Raw genomic sequence first — 8581 nt, forward strand, 5'->3', positions numbered from 1 at the left:
CTCTGCTCTTTCACTCATGGCCTGAGCGTTGTTGTGTTTCCTCTTCCTGTTCCGGCTACATCCCTGGTACCCGCAGCTGACTCTGCATTTTGAGATTTTTTACAGGCTTCGGCTGCCTGCTACCCTCAGGATCCCCAACTCCTTTCATGTATCCCTCCTGAAGCCTGTGGTCCTGAACCGCTAAACAAAAACGCCTAGCCCTGCAGTTGCACCCAGCGGTTCTTCCAATGTATTCAAGGTTAAGGAGATCCTGGACTTCAAAAAAGTAGGAGGAAGAACGTTTTATTTGGTGGATTGGAAGGGGTTTCATCCAAAGGAGAGGTCCTGTGAGCCAGAAGTGAACCTCAATGCTCTGGTCCCACGAAGAGGGGGCGTAAGAGGGGGGAAACTGTAGCGTCCACGGCCGCGGACCGTCGGGATTGCTCACCCCCCGACGGCCGCAGCCATGGATCTGTGAGCGCTGGCCCGCATCTCCTCCCCAGGAGATGCCAGAGCACACTTCCGCTCCTTTCTGCTGTGTCCCGTAGGGTGTGCGCACATGCTCGTGCCCGGCCTTGAAGGGAAAATAATCATCAATTAACCCATGATCACCCTGGGCTATAAAAAGGGCTCTGCCCTTTCACTCATGGCCTGAGCGTTGTGTTTACTTGTGTTAGTCTTGCAAATGGTCCCTTAGTGTTATCCTGTTCCCAGTGTTCCCGTACCTGCTACTTGTACCCTGTATCCTGTGCTATTTGTTCCTGTGCCTTCAACCTGTTGGAGTCGTGTTGTGCCACTGGTTCTGCCTGCTGTGTTACACCACGTCTGGTGTCTGCTGTGAAGGTCCCACCTGTGCCTAGCCGTTGCTACTGTCTGAACTGATACAGGTACCCTTGTGGTTGGACTATATAGAAATTGACTTGGTGCACTGTTTGGCCACGTGCTATCCCGCTACGGCAGTACGGCCCAGTCCTCATACCCACGGATCGTGACAGGGCTAGGGTTGCACAATGCATCTAAATTTCAATAATATTTAGATACCGTGCACCCTCAAACGGTTCAATACCGTTAATGTATGTATTTCAATACTAGCTTAGTATCGAAATACAAGCATTAAGGGTATTGAACCGTTTGAGGGTGCACGGTATCAAAATAGTATATCCGGCTGAGTATGCCGTGTGCGGCCGCACAGCTTAGTATTGTAACACAAGAATGTTGTTAGAGCGGGGATGCGGCTGTGTAATACATCCATTGCACCGCTCCTGAGTCCTGACAAGTGTGCGTGCATGGTCAGAATGATGTGATGCGGTTGACTTTGCACTAATGATCGATGCCACTGAAGACAGAACATGCCGGGCGCACTACAAAACACCCCCATGTTCTGTCTTCAGTGCCTGCGCTGCCACTCATTAGTACAGCGCCGGCCACATCACCTTATGCTGACTGCGTGCACTTGTTGTCAGGTGCAGGGCAACGGCTGTATTACACAGCCACAGCCCCGCTCTGACGACGGAGATCAGAGAAACCTCTCATCTCCGCCGCTATTTCCTTGATTGTTGTGATCAAACCCGACTGCAGCTTTCAAGGGGAAAATGTGAAGGGGGGATGCAGAAGAGGCATCCACCTCAGGGAAGAATTGCTGGGACACGTCTGGATGTTACAATATAGGGGCGGTGAAAAAATATTCTTTTAATTGAACAAAAGCTGATGAGGCCTGCGGGATCCAGCTCTTGGCATTTACGCCTTTCATCGTTATGACTGTTACAGATGCCAGCAATGAGGAGAAGTGGAGAAATATTGCCGGTAAACGTTCGTAAATCCAAGGAAGCTCTAAATTGCAGGAAGACCTTGGGGACTGTAGCGTCCATGGCCGCAGGCCGTCGGGATTACTCACCCCCCGACGGCCGCAGCCATGGATCTGCGAGCGCTGGCCCGCATCTCCTCCCCAGGAGACGCCAGCGATCACTTGCGCTTCGGTCCGCTGTGTCCAGTAGGGTGCGCGCGTACGCTCATGCCCGTCCTTAAAAAGGCCAGCGCACATGGGAATTATCATTAATTAGCCCATGATCGCCCTGGATGCCCCTTTACTCATTGCCTGAGCGTTGTTGTGTTTTCCTATGTTAGTCTTGCAAATAGTTCCTTAGTATTGTCCTGTTCCCGTTGTTCCCATGCCCTGCTACCTGTACCCTGTATCCCGTGCTATTTGTTCCTGTGCCTTAAACCTGTTGGAGTGGTGTTGTGCCACTGGTTCTGCCTGCTGTGTTACACCACATCTGGTGTCTGCTGTCAAGGTCCCACCTGTGCCTAGCCGTTGCCACGGTCTGAACCACTACAAGTACCCCTGTGCTTCGACTATTTATATATTGACTTGGTACTCTGTTGGCCAGCTGCTATCCCGCTACTGTGGTATGGCCTGATGGGTCCACATACCCTCAAATCGTGACAGGGACGAGGCCAGTTTAACACGGTAGACAATTTGTCAGGAACCATCTTTAATTCCTGATCAGAGTCTATATAACCCAGAAAGGGAAGGGAGGATCTCTCGAAGACACGCTTCTCCAACTTTGCATAGAAATTGTTCTACTGCAACTGCTGAAAGACTTGACAAACATGTTTCTGGTGAGTGGTGAAATCAGGCGAGAAAATCAGGAAGTTATCTAGATATACCACCACATTGAAGTATAACAGATCCCGTAAAATGTAATTCATAAACTCTTTAAATACATAGTGGCCGTCACGAGTATTAAAGGCTGTCTTACACTCATCGCCTTCACGGATGCGGATCAGGTTGTATGCTCCATGTAGATCTAGTTTGGCGAAGATCTTGGCTCCACGGATCATGTCAAAGAGTTCTGCAATCAACCGTAGTGGTTAATTGTTTTTTACCCTGATCTTGTTGAGACAACGGTAATCTATGCATGAACGAAGAAAACCATCCTTCTGGACAAAGAAGAACCCAGCTCCGGCCGTTGAAGAAGACTTTCTAATAAATCCCCTCTCAAGGTTTTCTCTGATGTACTCCAACATGGCTTGAGTCTCTAACAGAAACAACAGATAAACTCGACCCCCGAGGAGGAGTTGACCCTGGCAAGAGATAAACAGGACAGTCATAGAGTTGATGTGGCGGCAACGCCTCTGCCTCCTTTTTGCTGAAGACATCTGCATAGGTCAAGGAGGCAGGCCAGACAAGTTCTGTGGTACAGGTGGTGCAGAGGCAGGTTCGATCCGTGCCAGGAATTCAGTACAGCAACTTGAACCCCAATGAAGGACTTGACCAGAGTTACAATCAAAGATTGGGGCTAGAGAAGGCCCAGAAGCAGGGGATTAATGAGGCCGGCAACATTTAGACGGAGATCTGCTCTGAGTGACGCACCCCACCTGCAGAGTCAGAGGCTGTGTGACAAACAAAATGGGGTCCGGAAGGCACTGGTCATTTATGAATGCCACTGCCTGGCGTCTCTCAGACGAACAACTGGTAGGCTAAGAAGAGTCACCAGGTCTTGATAAATGAAGTTTCCTGTGGACTCAGAGTCGAGAAAGGCTTGTGCGGTGGCAGATGTATTACCACAGCACAACTTCACGGGCATAGTCAACTTTGGAGAGAGGTCCTTTCCACCTAGGATCATCCCTCCTAACCCCTTCCCGAGTTCTCCAGGCAGTTGCACACAAAATGGTTATTCTCACCACAATACACACAGAGATTTTCTTTACGCCTAGTTTGACGTTCTTGTTCCGTGAGTCCGACTCTAACAACCTGCATAGGTTACTCAAAAACATGGGTTAGCAGAGGTCTCTGGAAGGACAGAGCGAGTCTGGGAACCCTTCTTTCATGTACCGCTTCCTGTGAGCGCACCTGGGTACACTCTCTGAATCAGAAGTAAATTCTCATGACCAGCGTGATGAGTATATCCAGAGAGGAAGGCAATTCACGATCTACAGCATATTGACCCACCGTAGAACTGCACTGGTGGATATACAGGATGTCAGCTGATGCCAACGAGGTTCAACCAGGCTCCTCGAACACAGTTCTGAATGTCTCCAGAAAACTTTGCAGACTCGAGTTCTCTGGTCCCTGAGACCCGACAGGAGAGAGACCTGAATGCGATTTTGGACTAGTTGGTGGGGAAGTGGTGGGCATACAGCCCAGAAATGGCTCTGGCACTGATTCATGAATCAACGGCAAACCTTGGGGTTCCAATCATAATGAGGTGGCAGCAGAAGGAGGATCACTGTAAGAATAGGTAGGCGTGGGTTGCAGAAGCCGCAGCCTATGGGACAGTAGATGCTGGAGGTGGATTGATAATCCTAAGGCCTCATGCACACTTCCGGGTGCCGTTGAACGGCCGCTAATGACGGTTCCGTAATAACGGACCTCACACGGATGGCTTCCGTGTGCAGCCCGTTGTTTCACGGACCAAATCGATGCAAAGGTCAAGACTGTTCCATCAAAAACAGGCAGGAGTAGGACCTGGACTACTTTTGACGGAACGGCTACACGGTTTTGTTAAAACAACATAAGTGTGCATGGCCCCATTGTAATGAATGTGTCAGGGTGCTATCAGTTAAAAAAATGGATAGCACCCTGACGAAAAAAACTGAAGTGGGCATGAGGCCTTAGAAGAGAAGTAGCGCCAGAGCTGTTCCATTGACATAACACGCACATTTGGCTGAACTTAACATGCATGCTATTAGTGAATCAGGGCTGGTAGCTGGCAGGCAAATGATAGTTGGGTGACAGCTAAATAATGTGCATGGCTATCTTAACCCCTTCCCGACATTTGTCGTAAGGATACGTCATGAAAAGCTAGTGCTTCCCTTATCCATACGACAAATGGTGGACACCGGCGCAGAAACAAAGTCGGTGCCATCACCGCCAGATGTCAGCGGTGTATTACAACTGACATCCGGCTGTAATGGTGGGGACCGAAATTAACCCCCACGATTAACCCCTTAAATGCAGCAATCAAAAGCGATCGCTGCATTTAAGTTGTTTGCAGCTCATCGGCACCCCAGCAATGAAATTGCCGGGTTTCCGGTGGCTGAAATGGCAACCAGAGGCCTAATACTGGCCTCCCGATCTGGCTAGCATGGAAGCATTCGAGAGCCACGCCCGGAGGTGAAGCCTGAAAGGCTTCCGCAGCCGAAGGTAAGATGGCGCCAGCTCAGGAGCTGAGCCGGCGTCATCAGAGGTGGATATCAGCTGTATGTTACAGCTGACATCCACGTGACATCCACGTGTAATGGCAGAAACCAGACCTAGCTCTGATCCCCGCCATTAACCCCTCAATTGCAGCGATCGAAAGCGATCACTGCATCTTAGAGGTTGCTAGCAGATCGGCAGCCCTGCCATGCGATAGCAGGGCTGCCGACTGCTACTATGGCAACAGGAGGCCTAACAATCGCCTCCTGCTCTGCCATTACGAAAGCCGATTAGGCCCCGCTGTGAGGCAAAGCCTAATCGGCTTGCTGTCAGTGAATGACTGACAGAGCTAATACATTGCACTACATAGGTAGTGCAATGTATTAGAAAAAAAAAACAGACAGTGGACCTTCAAGTCCCATAGTGGGACTAGAAAAAAAGCGTAAAAACAGTATAAAAAAAAGTGGAAAAACAAGTGGAAAAAAAAAGTTTTAAAACATAATAAAAGTTTCAAGTAATAAAATAAAATACAATCGCCTTTTTCCTTTATTAATGAAAAAAATAAATAAAACATACATATTTGGTATCGCCGTGACCGTAACGTCCTGAACTATAAAAATATTATGTTATTTATTCCACGTGGTGAACAGAGTAAAAACAAAAAGGTAACAAACTATAGCAGAGTTTTTTGGTCACTTTGCCCTTGAAATATTGGAATAAAAAGTGATCAAAAAGTCGAATGTATCCAAAAATGGTAACTATAAAAACTATAGCTCGACTCGCAAAAAACAAGCCCTCATACAGCTTCGTTGGCAAAAAAATTAAAACATTATGGTTCTCACAACTTGGCGACGGAAAAAAGACATTATTTTAAAAAAAGTTATTTTATTGTGCAAAAAGTTGGAAAACATGAAATAGCGCTAAAAATTAGGTATCGCCGGAATCATACAGACCCGCAGGATAAAGTTAACATGTAATTTATAACGCATGGTGAATGTTGTTTAAGAAAAAAAGAAAAAAACGGGGCCAGTATTGAAGTTTTTTGGTCACCTGACCTCCCAAAAAATAGGATAAAAGTGATCAAAAAGTTGAATGTACCCCAAAATGGTACCAATAATAACTACAGCTCGTCCCACAAAAAAACAGCCCTCATACCACTACGTCTATGAAAAAATAAAATTAGTCAGGAAATTAAAAAATATGCAGTTGTGCCGGCCCGAGGGCAACATTTCTTCTGTTTCAAGAGGCGAATTATCAAGGCCCTAAAATTAGGGAACCAGGAAGGAGAGGGCCCAAACATATCTGCTGGAAGCGTGGGCGCCCGTATTATACCAGGACAATGCTTTCCCAGCAAAATTACCCAAACTGCAAAGGTACCGAGTTTGGACCAAAGGAGGATAAGGAAGGACATTTATCAGTGAGACACCGGCCTGTGCATAAAGAATTGCTTCACAGCGTAACACACATCTATGGATTATTTTACTTTTTTTTACCCCATTATTATACCATCTGACTATGCCCCTGATGTACTCTACACATCTTACATATGCCCCACATTATAAACTGAAATACCAGTAAAACTCCAAACAAAGCTACTACCAAGCAAAATCCGCGCTCCAAAAGCCAAATGGTGCTCCCTCCCCTCTGAACCCTACAGCGTGCCCAAACAGCTGTTTACTTCCACATGTGTGGCATCGGCATACCCGGGAGAACCCTTTTAACAATTTTTGGGATGTGTGTCTCCAGTGGCACAAGCTGGGCACAACATATTTGCCACTGAAATGGCATATATAGTGAAAAATTTTAATTTTTACTTTGCACCATCCGCAGCGCATTCATTTATGGAAAGGTCCTGTGGGGTGAAAATGCTCACTACACCCTTAATAAATACCTTGAGGGGTGCATTTTCCAAAATGGGGTCACTTCTCAGGTTATTTTTTATTATTTTACCTCAGAGCTTCTGCAATTGTGAACCAATACTTTGTAAATCGCCAAATTAGGCCTCAATTTTACATGGTACTCTTTCACTCCTCAGCCCTGTCAAATGTCCAGGGAAAATATTAGGGCCACATGTAGGGTGATTCTAAAACCGGGAACCACAGCATAATAATTAGACAGCTGTCTTGTTATGGTGGCGCAAGCTGGGCACCACATATTGGCATATCTATGGAAAAAAAATCCCATTTTCACTCTGCAAAATCGAGTGCACACTAATTTCTGCAAAACACCTGCAGGGTTAACATGCTCACCTAGGTGAATACCTTGACGGGTGTAGATTCCAAAATGTAGTCACTTCTGGGGGGTTTCCACAGTTTTGGTCCTACAGGGGCTTTGCAAATGCGACATAGCGACCAGAAACCAATCCAGTAAAATCTGCACTCCAAAAGCCAAATGGTGCTCCTTCCCTTCTGAGCCCTACTATGTGCCCAAAAAACAGTTTATAACCACAAATAGGGTATTACCGTACTCAGGAGAAATTGCTTTACAAATGTTGGGGTTCTTTTTTTCCTTTATTTTTTGAGAAAATGAAAAATTTGGAGCTAAAGCTACGTCTTATTGAAGAAAAGGGATTGCACATGTGGGGTCAAAATGCTCACTACACCCCTAGATGAATTCCTCAAGGGGTGTAGTTTCCTAAATGGAGTCACTTTTTGGAGCGTTTTCATTGTTATGTCCCCTCAGGGACTTTGCAAATGTGACATGGCCTCCGCAACCCATTCCTGCTAAATTTGAGCTCCAAAAGCCAAATGGCGCTCTTTCCCTTCTAAGCCCTGCCGTGTGTCCAAACAGCCATTTATAACCACATGTGGTATATTGTTTTACTCGGGAGGAATTTCTTTACACATTTTACGGTGCTTTTTCTACTTTAGTCCTTGTGGAAATGAGAAAAAATTAGCTAAACCTACATTTTCTTTGAAAAAATGTAGATTTTAATTTTCACAGACTAATTCCAATAATTTCTGCAATAAACCTGTGGGGTCAAAATGCTCACTACACCCCTAGATAAATTCATTGATGTGTGTAGTTTCCCAAATGGGATCACTTGTGGGGGGTTTCCACTGTTTTGGCACCGCAAGACCTCTTCAAACCTGACATGGGGCCTAAAATATATTCTAATAAAAAGAAGGCCCCAAAATACACTAGGTGCTCCTTTGCTTCTGAGGCCGGTGCTTCAGTCTATTACCACAATAGGGCCACATGTGGGATATTTATAAAAACTGCAGAACCTGAGCAATATATATTGAGTTGCGTTTCTCTGGTAAAATCTTCTATGTTACAAAAAAAAAAATGGATTAATAATGAATTTCTGCAAAGAAAAATGAAATTTGTAAAGATCACCTCTAATTTGCTTCAATTCCTGTGAAACGTCTAAAGGGTTAAGAAACGTTCTAAATGCTGTTTTGAATACTTTGAGGGGAGAAGTTTTTAAAATGGGGTGACTTATTGTAATGGCAGGAAGGA

Source organism: Rhinoderma darwinii, chromosome 7 (genome assembly GCF_050947455.1).
Source record: "Rhinoderma darwinii isolate aRhiDar2 chromosome 7, aRhiDar2.hap1, whole genome shotgun sequence".
NCBI lineage: Eukaryota > Metazoa > Chordata > Amphibia > Anura > Rhinodermatidae > Rhinoderma > Rhinoderma darwinii.